The sequence below is a fragment of the Megalobrama amblycephala genome, linkage group LG11 (genome assembly GCF_018812025.1).
Source record: "Megalobrama amblycephala isolate DHTTF-2021 linkage group LG11, ASM1881202v1, whole genome shotgun sequence".
Taxonomy (NCBI): domain Eukaryota; kingdom Metazoa; phylum Chordata; class Actinopteri; order Cypriniformes; family Xenocyprididae; genus Megalobrama; species Megalobrama amblycephala.
Window position 1 is genome coordinate 3,977,111 of NC_063054.1, and position 12,624 is coordinate 3,989,734.

Genomic DNA, 12,624 nt, shown 5'->3' on the forward strand with positions numbered 1-12,624 from the left:
TTCACAAACTTTACCAACTCTAAACTGGAAAAAATAAACATCCAGGCAGCAGAAGCTCGAGGCTTTGGCAGAGGACTGTTTTTGTAAAACTGCAATAAACACATGATGCTAAACTACAATTTGTCTCCAACATATTTATAACTACGTAATACATATTCTTTGTGGAGCCTCTTTGGTATTCGTTGTGCACAGCAGGATCAGAAATTAATGGGGGCTTGGGGTTAAAAGGACAGCAAATTGAAAAAAAAAAAATTGTGATAAGGGGAAGAAAATGTCCCTGCACTATTAAACAAAACTATTAGCGCAATATGATGTGAAAGAGAACTGAATTCAGTATCTGCACATGCGCAGAAAGGCTGTGTTTACAGTGCAAGTCTTAATGCACAGATCTGGGCAAGTATTCATAAAAAAATCTTACTGCAAAGAGTTGCTTCTAGTGACAATTCTAAGAGAATTCTTAAAAATGTGGGCGTTTCCTCTTAAAATCAAATACAAATCCTAGTAAAGAATAAAGGAAGAGTTCTTAAGGTCCAAAATTGTCAGTAGTACGGACGAGGACTTTTAAAAGGCTGAAGAGTTTCTTTAGCAGTGAAGAAAATGGATGAAATGTGAAGTGGGAGAAGCAATGTGTTGCACACAATGCATGACAGTGAGTTAATAAGACGCTACACATTAGATTGTGCAGGGATCATGTTTGTGACGATCTTATTATGGTGACACCTAACATCTCTGACAGCGCAGAAATGCCATAGCACCAGAAATGGAAGTAATCACTACATCAACATATTTGGCAACTGGAAAAATGCAATTATGCAGCAGTGATGATTTGGCTTATAATAAGGATAAGGCTTATAATAGACCCTACTAAAAGCGATCTTTATTTTCCTCCTTGGACAACAAACCAATCACAGTCTTCAAAAGACTGTCATACATAGCAATGGGGTCAGCACCGCCTCCTCACGAAGATAAAAGTTTTTGTCTTTTCCTCGCTCAGAGTTGCTCTCAGATCGGCCCTGAATCGCTCTTAAGCTATGACTCCTGCATAGATGTTTTTAAGTTAAATTAGGAGCAGATTCTTAGAAGCTTTAAGAATATTATTATTCATGCATTCATGTCCCCTCTGAGCTGTATTAAACAGTCTGAGTAAATACATCTAAATGCCACTTCAGATCCAGCTCCTGTGATTCCTCTGCATTGCAAAGATGAGTTTTGTTGATACGGATTTCATTTGATTGGCATTACTCTAAATGAATTTGACTAAATGTAAGACTTTGACACACAAGATGATGCATACATTTAATTAGGTCAAAAAATGGCTTCATAAAGGTAAAAAATGCCCATAAAAGGTAAAAATCAACTTAAACTTATTGGAAAACAATTCCTGTCACTGCTGCAAACTAACCACCACACAGAATATGAAGAATATCAAAAATTTTAGGAGTCAGCTGTCCATGGCAGTCCTAAACCTGCCAAGGTACCAACACAAACACACTCAGCAAAATATCATCTAATTATCATTATCGATAAAATCACAGAAAATATTTAGATATTTTTTGTCAATATCACACATCCAAGTAAACACATCTGGTTAGGCCTTAAGGAAACAGTTAGGGTGTCAATCTGCTAGATCTGTGCATTAGGTCTTAAACTGACAGCAGCATGTATGAAGGTTCACAGCCACTGAATGGGATACGCCATGATCTTACCTGTCCAGCTCACATCAAAGTGAGCATCTCCTCAACTATAATTTGAATATAAAACTTCAAATAGCTATGATTGTCAGAGCCGATAGCCTCGTGGGTAGCGCTCTGCGCTCCAACATCTAGTGCAACTGCTGCTCTGGCAACCCGAGTTCCATTCCCGGCTCGAGGTCCTTCGCCAATCTAGGGCCCTATAATTTCCGCGATCACGGAATCGCGGACGGAATCGCGGAATCCAGTCATAAAAACGGAATTTACTATAAAACGCGGAATGTCATGGAATTTGTTAAATTTTTGATGAATGAATTAAAAGCAGGTCAGTACACGTAAGTTAAATCACGATATAGACTAATGACTGAATATTAAACCACAAAAGACTATTTAAACATGAATCCTGCATGCCTGTGTGACTCTGAAATGAATGATGCGGAAGCGCAGTTTCATTTACACTGCCTCACACACTCGCACGGAGGCGTGCGCACGCACACTGAAGCACATGCGACGCTCGCTGTGTTTTCGTCCTCTGTCGCCTCACTATATGAACGCACAAATTCATCTCCAGAGCTGCTCTGAAAGTCACTTCATCAGCATTTAACCGCTTCGTTTGAGAAAACTACCATCATAAACACAGAGAAACTCAAAGCTCTTGGCAAACCGTCAAAATAAAAGTTCGATTTAACTTGACAGAAACATATTACTGTTGTACAGTAGAATTTAGATAAATTAATTTAATAATAAATTATTAAAATATATTTTTAAGCAATAATCTGTGTTTTTTATCCATGTTTTAATTTTAACAGTAAAGCTCTGTTGTGCAGCACATTGTTTGACAAAAAAAAAAAGTTTAATTTCATGATTAAAAGATAAATGAAATGGTATGCGTTCATTTGATTGCCAGAAAAATTTAAATACACAACAGAACTTCTGACGAAAAAAAAAAAAATTCCTAAAAATATATATTTTTTTATTAATTAATGTTGTTTTTAAGAATTCAATTAATTAGACACGCTTTTTGATTATTAAAATGGAATTAAACCATTAAAATGGAATCCAGAAAACAGAATTTGGTAAAAAATAAAATTTGAGGGGAAAGAATAAAACGTAGGGCCCTAAAAAAAATGCAATTTTTTTGTTAAACTTTTATTAAATTGTTGGTAAATTGGACAAGATTCATTATTTCAATAAATTAGACATGATTTTTGATTACTAAAACTTAATTTAACTATTAAAATAGAGTCAGAAAATAAATAAAACTGAAAAAAATGTAATCCAGAAAAATTAAAACGGAAAAAACGGAATTTGGAAAAAATAAAATAAAACGGAATTTGGAAAAAAAAAAAAAACGGATTTTATAGGGCCCTACCAATCCCACTCTCCGCCCCGCGCTTTCCTGCCTGATCTGTATACTGCCTTATTTAATAAAAGAAAAAAAAAATGTATAACTTATATAAAAAGACTGATTAAATTAAATGTGAGTGATACAGGCTCAAGCCGTTTATAATCAATACATAAGATGCTGAGCTTTATTATTTCACTCACGCTTACAGCTGGAGTTGTCAAAAGTATCGACTTCAGTACAAAGTTACTAAAATTTTTAAAATGTGACGCTTTGAGCACTGTTGGTGCGGATTCATAATCACCTCTGATTGGCCATTGTGTTCACGTGCTTAACATATATGTCTGTGATTGGCTACAATGATCAACACACGGGAGCATTATAAAGCACACAGAAGTGTTTGAATTTGAAAGCGTTCACGCTCACGTGTGCATCTGTGTAAGCGCTCGGTGAAGAGCGTCATTGATGACCATTTACAAGGTTTTTGAAGCACTGATCACTGAAGCCAATCACAGACATATCTGATAAGCATGTAAACACAATGGCCAATCAGAGGGGTTTATGAATCCGCTCAACAGCACAAAGCGTCACATTTTTTAAATTTCAGTACCGATTTGGGACCAAGTTAGTACTGCACTGAATCATATCGTGAAATAGGAATTTGGTCATATCACCACCCCTAGTTATTACTAAGCTATACTTGCTGGTCCATTTTAGCCCCATTTTGTTTATTTCAAGCTCATTTATGCTGCCAAAACTGCAAGAATTTGCAATTTTACACAAAATCATAGCGAACATGGAGCTCTGAAAAAAACAGAGTCATTTTATACATTGTAATTAGTCCTGCAACAACTAATTGATAAAATCGTCAAGTAAGAGATAATGTACATCTATGCTTCTCTGATTTCTGCTATGAGGAAAACATGGATGTAACTGCAGAATCCAGTCATAAAAATTCTGCATAAAGTGGAATGTCACAGAATTTGGCAAAACTGAATGAATGAATAAATCAGATGCAGGGCTGCACACTTAAAGAAATTGCGATATGGATGAGTATTTGTGTGAATATAAAAGGCTGTTGTGTAAATATTAAGTCTATCTCAGTTTGCTCTAATACACAAAATCAAATGCACATCATGCATGTCTGCATCTCACTATATGAATTTCATCTCCAGAGCTGCTCTGAGAGTCACTTCAGCACCATTTCATCAGAGAAAACTACTGGCAGATATACAGACAAACTCACAGCTCTTCACCACAACCCACCAAAATAAAAGTTCGGTTTAACTTGAAGAAATTAATGACGCAAATTATATTACCTACATACCGATCAATATACCCCGAATCAAATCGAATCTCTATCACAGAATTCTTTGACATCTGCAAATATCGTATCACTGGCTTTGAGAATTGATATATCGTATCATGATGAACCATTTTACTATGCTAATGAGGTGCTATGCATGGTTTTACCTGTGGTTATGACCTACAAATGTGTAATACTATGGAAGACCAGTTTTGAAAACTGCAGGGGGACCTTTATGTTTCTGTGACAAGTTACCAAACGCTTCTCATTACAAATCAAGTGAAATTCTGTAAATATCTGTCCACAAAAACATTGGAAATTATGTGAATGCAAAAAAAAAAAATTGGATTTAGTGCACACTGCATTGCTAAATGCACTTTAAACTCACAGTGTGATGCACAGAATGAGCTGATCTGAGATGCTGCAAACTCGATCATGAGCCGCTCGGACGTAATGAACAAAGTACCGTGCTTTGCTCTGATTAAAACAGTGCAAGAGAATATATATACGTATTTAACTAAATAGCAGTCTTTTGCGATTTGAAAAGTGCACTAAGCCATATTGCGATTTCGGTTTTTGCTTAATTGACAGATGCTTTGCCAAAGCAATGGCACAAAACCCAATGTTAGAGATCTCTTGCGCCACAGTAGGTAATAATTAGGAAACACTGGACAGCAGCAAGCAAGCAGTCTTCACTGGCTTCTTTTGCTACTAACTGATATATCCTACATGCAAGTTCTTGTAAGCGCAAAGCAAGAACCCTCAGCTATAGTCAAAGCTATGTAATTACATGCTAACAAAGATATAAACATAAAAAAATGACTAAAAATGTTACAGCATGGGACCAAGGCACACTTCCTTTTGTTTTAAGCCACTTTCAAGTTTCGTCTACAGCATGTGTTGGGAATCATTCTGTTTGAAGATGAAAAGCCTTGGTGTCCTTGCTGATTACAGTATGTTTCAAAGACTTTCCCTCTCTATCTCTTATACTTAGCTTAAAATAATCATGATCACAATTATTGCTGCCATGATTAAAGGGATAGTTTACCTGAAAATGAAAATGCATCATTTACTAATGTCGACGCTATATGAAAAAAGTACTATTGTGTTTGCCTTTTATGAAAAAATGATTGTCTGATGCCAGTAATTAAAACACACCAAATATTAACCAATATATTGGTCAAACGCTTACTGTGCTGTGATATAATAATCATACAATCATATCACATATCAAACAGTCAAAAGAATGCAAAAACATGTTATGTGTAAACGATGTTTATCAGAACTTTTCTCTTGTAGGGCTGCACAATTAATTGTTATAGTTAAGCTATTTGCAAATTGTGAAGCGTCTATTATAGCATTTCATTTGGGGCTACTCATGTTGCACCGAAGGTTTCTTTGCTTGCAATGTGTTTTTTGCAGTGTCATGCAGTACAATCAATCAGAGATGTCCACTAAGTGCATGAATGTAATGGCCATTTCGAAGTGATTTTCAAAGATTGATATGCACTCATTTTTGTGTGCCCCTGTGATTTGGAGGAAGAAATATGCTCATGTGCGACCACTGGCACAGAAGAAATACCACTCAAAACACCAGAGTAAAACAACTTTCCATGTCAATTCAGCATTTTCACATATGCTCCTATAATATTTCAACAGGGGAAAGCCACTTCAAATTGACTGTTCATTAAAGAGGAGAGTTTGTGAGAGGGCAGTACTTTGTGTGCGGACAGTAAATCAAGCTGACTTTTGAGTGACCACTTCTAACTTAATTTACTTCATTTTAGTCACAGTGATAGTATGATGTCTATAGAGGATGTCCTGGAACGACGTGCGTTATATTGCAGTACTTCTGCGAGACATATTTGGAGTTTCTGCTCAAGGGCGCCCTCCAGCTCACTCACTATTCTGTGTAAAAATAGGAATAATAATTATTTTCTCTAAAAAAAACTTTGAGGGAAACATATAATCAATATGTTTTTATCCAGTGTACAGGGTTTTTTTCCCCACAGTGGATGCATAAGTGGCACATATTTAATATTAAATACATGGACTCCATTTTTGATTTTGCATAGAAAAAATAAATAAATTGTCACATTTTTTTCATAATAATATAATATTTTATAATAAACCCTTAGACCTTTCTAATTATTTATAGTCATAGACTGCTTATGCCAATGTTCATGCTTGAAACCAGAAATTGTGTACATGCTGGTTTTCTTCACACAAAACCTTTAAACATTTAAAGCAGCTCGTTTCTGCCACTGTTCTAATTTGATTTATTTGAGAGACTTTAGTTTGAGTTTTGATTACCCACATTAATATTTGTTTTGCCTTATGTCTGTTCTAGAGACATGTTACACGTTTTGATAAAGCTCTATTTGGTTTCCTTTGGAAATATGTTTCAAATTCACACTGAATGCATTTATGTATGTAAAGTGCATCTGTGTGTCATTATCATGTGTCGAAATCGCAATATTGATCAAAGAAATCGTGATAAGTTTTTTTTTGTCCATATTGCACAGCCCTAATACACAAATATGAAATGCTGGGTAAAACACGATTATACTTGTAAATATGAAACTAAACCACCAGTAGGTTGCGGCAAGTGAGTTAGTGAGCAAGTCAGGTGTGTTCGAACAGTTTCAGATATTTTAGATGCGTATCGAAATATTAATATTTTAGACAACACTAGTGTCTAATTGGGTTTGTTGTTCCGAACATTTTCGTGGTTGTTCCCCAATGGTTTACTTTGGCCTTCAGGCTGATTTATATACTATTGCACTAATATTGCACAAATCGGTCTTCTGTTCCAGATGTATACCATGTTATTATTACTATTTATTTTATTTTACTTAGATTTACTTTTTTAAATGTTCTTTCTGTTCTCATGTGTATATGTACCAAGAGCTCCTGAAGAAAACCACAATAAATTCCTTGTGTGTTTGTGCACACCTGGCGAATAAAGTTCATTCTGATTCATACTTCTGCGTCGTACCTACACCATAGGCTATGCATCTGTTTTCATTTATACTTCCGCGTCATTGTCCGCATCGATGTGCAACATGCAGACAGCTGGTAGGCAGTGTCCGCGGTCATGTTGAGTATCAAGGCAAAAGCTGAAGAATAAGCAGCTTGTCATGTACATGGTCAGAGAAGTTTCAGCAGTAATGGCGGCAAATAGGCAACAAGTTTTGTTGCAGTTTGTTGGTCCCCTTGAAACGGAGCATTTTTTTTATTCCTATGGACGCCCGCTTATTTTGACCTGAGGGAGGGGTTCTAGCAGACCAATCAAAGCGCTTGCACAGCGCTACACACAGCCTACGCCGTAGCTACGGTGTACACTTGACGCAGAAGTATAAATCAGTGTTTAGAAGTATTACAAATTGCGAACTTTGTTGTCCTAAATAGTATTTGAAAATTAAAATCCCGTCCCTGGCCGGTCAATCGGTTCATCTCTATTTATTTGCCCATAATGTACCTTATGAAAAGAAAACTGAACATTTAGCCCACTTCGTAGAAACCACAGAGATACATATTTTACATCACCATTCAGCCTACCGGGATAAATAGAGAGAAAAATATACTATTGTAATTTTAGCACAAACCCCCAGCATTGTTTCATTTTACACTGTAATTGTAGTAATCAAAACCAGTGCCAAATGTTAGAGCAATGTGTGTTCATAAAGCACATAATAAACAGACTGAAAGCAAACCACACTCAATTACTTCCTGAAATGGAGTTTGTGTGGAGCAAGCACAAAATGTGAATCTCTTGAAATGACTGTATGCACACACTGCTTGTGTGAAAAACAAACAAGAGTGCTTTCACTCTTTACTCTAAATACTATTTATTTTAATTTGAAGCCTTTTGCAGGTTAATAATTCACACAGAGCCACATTATTTTAACAGCGGGATTTTGATTTTTAATTTGATTAATTGTGTAGCCCTTGCACAGGCTATGTTTCAAATGGAGTACTAGCCTACTACATGGTACTTTACTGTGCCTTCTGATCACACTTAAGACTTTTTGCGTAAAGTATACAGCGCTTTAAATAATAGAAATTGTTTCCAAGCAGCTCCACAATAATACAAAGGAAAGTAACGGAACTGATGATGCAAACTTAATTAGCATCTCAACTGAAGACAATAGTGTCGTTATTCAGCTCAAGTTAGTTCACCCGTTGATTAAATTCAGTTAAATAACTGGATCAGTTCAAATGTAAGGCAAATCACACTCTACTGTGGGATACAATATTGCATGCAGTGTAGTCTGTTGTGAATTGCACATTTTGGCAACTATAGCAGGTCACTCGTGCAATACAGAAAACTACTACTAGGCACAATATATGTACAAGAAATAATAAGCAGAATGCTATTACGAACACATCCATGAAGAAACAATAAAGTGAGATTTGTTATTTACTTCTGAAGTATTAATATAAAGGCAGTTTAGGTTTGTAAAATAATGGGGCACATGCATTGTGATTAGGCATGTGCCGATATTCGGTAATACGATATATCACGATAATGAATATGCACGATATTGTTATTGTGGGAACTTCAAAATACTGTGAATAATTATTCACCATCAACCATATAAAATGCACAAAATCACTGTATTCTGCGTCAAATGGAGACACGCTCAGATGTTAACAAGCCCAGCGTGCACGAGAAGCACAGGGCGGAACGAGTAAAGGAGACGCGCTGAATGAAAGTACACGTTCACTCTCTGACAGCAGAGGCCGCTGATCGAACAGCAGAAATGCAGCGGTTACCCCGGAAAACTCATAAACAAATCAGCTGCGCTACTGAACAGTAATTAAAATGCTACAAATAGTCAGTCAGCTTTTTCTATTCACAACGTTGTTCATCACATCACCAAATACTTAATAGGCTATTTATTTTCAAACTTAATAATTTTTATATTTTAATCTGGACTACAAAATGTTCTGATTATTTGTTATTGTTCAGTAACACTTAGTGACATAAGGCTTCATTAGTTAACAACATGTTAATTCATTATTACCAAACTGGCAATGATTAAAAATACTAATAAACGCATTTATTAATCTTAGTTAATGTTAAGTTCTTAGTTTAATAACATTACTAAAATAAAGTTAACTACTATTTAATGGACCCGAGCTAAAACTAACAATGATCAGATGTATTTTTTAACTAACATTAACAAAAAATACCTTCTATAACAAATGTAGCTATTGCTCAATCTTAATCTTGGTTAATGCAATAACTAACGTTAAATAATGAGACCTTATTGTAAAGTCTCACCTGTTGTTCTTTATAATTCTTTTGCACTTTAATCAGTTTGAAGTGTGTATTGTATTTCATTGTTCTTTTTGTTATAAGAAAAAGATTTCTTAAAACTATTATACTATGTATACTAGGGGTGTGACAAGATCTCGCAAGTTTAAATTGCGATGAGATTTCTCGTCGAGGCGAAAAGCAGTCTCGTGATAGCGTGAGGGTGAAATTAGGAAAGAATATGCCACCGCTACGTTTACATTACGCCTCCACTGTCGTTTTGCTTTTTATAGAAATAAAAAACCATTTAATTCAGTTGGATAATGGTCGCCGCCGCTCCCTATTCACAGAGTAGCTATGCGGGAAAGTGAAAGTAAACGCGAGCGCGTATTCAAACGCGATGTCAAAAAAAGCGGCTCCCTGATGCATGCAAATATCTTCCAATATGAAATCTATCTTAGGCTGGGCAGTGTAGTTGTAAGCATCTCTTAGCTCTGTATTAGGGCTGACCGATATATCGCATGCGATTGTCACGCGCATTTCGTCAGTAAAGCCGGTTCCCTGATTACCGCTAAATCGCCATCACCTGCTTTCAAATGGAGCGGCATTTAATAGACAGAGCCGTAGATCACTGACAAGCTACGCAATATCACGTTCATATCGCAGATGAATCGCCTTCGATAATGAACGTGATATTGCATGGCTTGTCAGTGAACTACGGCTCTGTCTATTAAATGCCGCTCCATTTGAAAGCAGGTGATGGCGATTGGTCTCTATTTGCACTTTGAACATTGAGAGAGTGCTTTGATTATGGTTGCACGTATTGATTGCACTTAAGACTAAAAGAAAACGTATTTATTTTTACGGAATCACTTTACAATAAGGTTTCATTATTTAACGTTAGTTAACTTTACATGAACTAAGGAAGAACAATACTTCTACACCATTTTAGTTAATGTTAATTTCAACATTTACTAATACATTGTTAAAATCAAAAGTTGTATTTGTTAACATTACTTAATGCACTATCATGAACTAACCATGAATGACTATTTTTATGTTTAACTAACATTAGCAAAGATTAATAAATACTGTAGCAAATATATTGCTCATTGTTAGTTGATGTTGGTTAATACATTAATGTTAATAAATGAGACCTTATTGTAAAGTGTTACCATTTTTATTTATACTGTTTTTATTTCTATGATCAGTTTGTGGAAAGGGGTTCAGTTAGGAGGTCAAAAGTTGTAGAAGCTCATAAATCATGTACAGTAAGGTCTGAAGAGACTTTTTTCCGCTTTTTTTTTTCCAGTTTGCGACAAAACATTTTACAGTACTTCAATATTGTTGTCTTTTACTGCATATGATAATTCACACTCAGAAAAGTAGAACTGAAATGACATTAATTACAATGATTAGTTAAAACATTTCAAATGCACCTGCAGATTATTTTTCTAATCATCTTTGAGGATTTCTTAAAAATAGCGTGTAAAAATCTCGTCTCGTTCTCGTGAACTCAATCTCGTGTCTCGTCACACCCCTAATGTATACTATAAGACTTTTTTGCAACTTATTTCAATATCATGATAATACCATATACCGTGATAAAAGCTTCAGCAATTATCGCAACATGAAAATCTGATACTGTCACATGCCTAATTGTGATGAAAGTGTTATTAATATAATGCATACAAACACATATTTAAGTAATGTTAAAGAGTTATAAGGCTTTTTGGATTAGTGAAAGTGCTTTCAGGTACTTGCATCCCTGATGAAAGTTGCACTTTATATCTTATAAACTTGGTAAAAAGAAAACTGACCCTGAGATTTATTTTCAAACATTCTTCTTCAGCTATTCATGATTGGCAGAGCATTCATTTGTTTTGAAGGCCTGATAATCACCATAGTTTTGTTTCCTTTATAAGCCAACTGTAAAATAATAAATAAAATATCGATCAATCACTTAAGCATTCAATCTATTTATTGTTAAAATGAGAAAACGAGCTGTTCAGCCTCATGTTAATGCAGGCTACATTTCAGAGGTATACTAACCTGAAACGTTTCCTCTAAACTACACAGAAAGCTCAGTAACTTCACTAAATGTTAAACGTCAACAAACGGGTAAGATCAAAATAGAGCGAGAGAGTGAATCAAGCCGATCAGAGCGACCGGATGCAGGAGCGCGACAGGCTGAAGAACCTTTATCGCTTTTTCATCGCGTTTTTAGCCTTTAAGGCGACGGAGGGTGTGTACTTACAATTACAGCAAGATCATAAAAGAGGAGAAACACAAAAAACGACTTTCAAACGAGTTGTTTGGCGTTTCTCTCGACTCCATAAACACTGAAAGGCCTAATCTCAAGCGTTTTTCTCACCGTGTCAGCCGCCGCTCCCCGGGCCGAGACGCCGCCGCGGAACTGCACTGGGCCGGGCTGCTGAACCCAGGCCCAACTCCGCTAAAGACAGCGATGAGGGGAGAACACCACCACCGCCTCCGCCGCCCGCTGGTTCTCAGACTCGGGATTCTTTTGACAGCTCTTCTGCTTTTCCCCCTCTGCTCCCCCTTATTTTCTCTCTTCCTTTCGCACTTCCAACAGATAAGAATCAAAATAGTGTCACACAATATGGCGGCCGTACGAGTAAGCGCCTATCGCGAGACTTCATAGGAAAAACGAACTTACGAACCGTACTATGGAGAAGCCTTAGCTCATGAATATTAACTCGGCATGCTCAAGTTGATACGTGAATTTCCTAGAATGCCGTTCAATAAAACATTAATATTAATGAGCAAATTCTTCAAGAAGTAAAAGAGTTGGCTAAATGAGGTATGCCCTACGTAGACTTAAAGGATTAGTTCACTTTCCTGATAATTTACTCACCCTTAGGTTTTTGATGAAAACATTTCAGGATTTTTCTCCATATAGTGGACTTTAATGGACTCCAAACGATTGAAGGTCAAAATTACAGTTTCGTTGCAGCTTCAAAGCGTTCTATGCGATCCCAGACGAGGAATAAGAGTC

The 12,624-nt window shown here is 36.2% G+C and overlaps 1 protein-coding gene across 6 annotated transcripts in view; it reads right to left on the bottom strand.

Annotated features, from left to right (window-relative positions):
* tab2 (TGF-beta activated kinase 1 (MAP3K7) binding protein 2) overlaps positions 1–12,259 on the bottom strand; it is a 36,156-nt gene extending 23,897 nt beyond the window's left edge. For 4 of the 6 annotated variants that reach the window (XM_048208394.1, XM_048208395.1, XM_048208391.1 and 1 more), the window contains exon 1: positions 11,980–12,258. The gene's annotated coding sequence lies outside the window, so the exon portion shown is untranslated. Of the gene's footprint in view, positions 1–11,979 lie in introns of all 6 variants that reach the window. The other 2 variants (XM_048208392.1, XM_048208389.1) reach the window with 1 other exon arrangement.
* Positions 12,260–12,624: the final 365 nt, after the last annotated feature.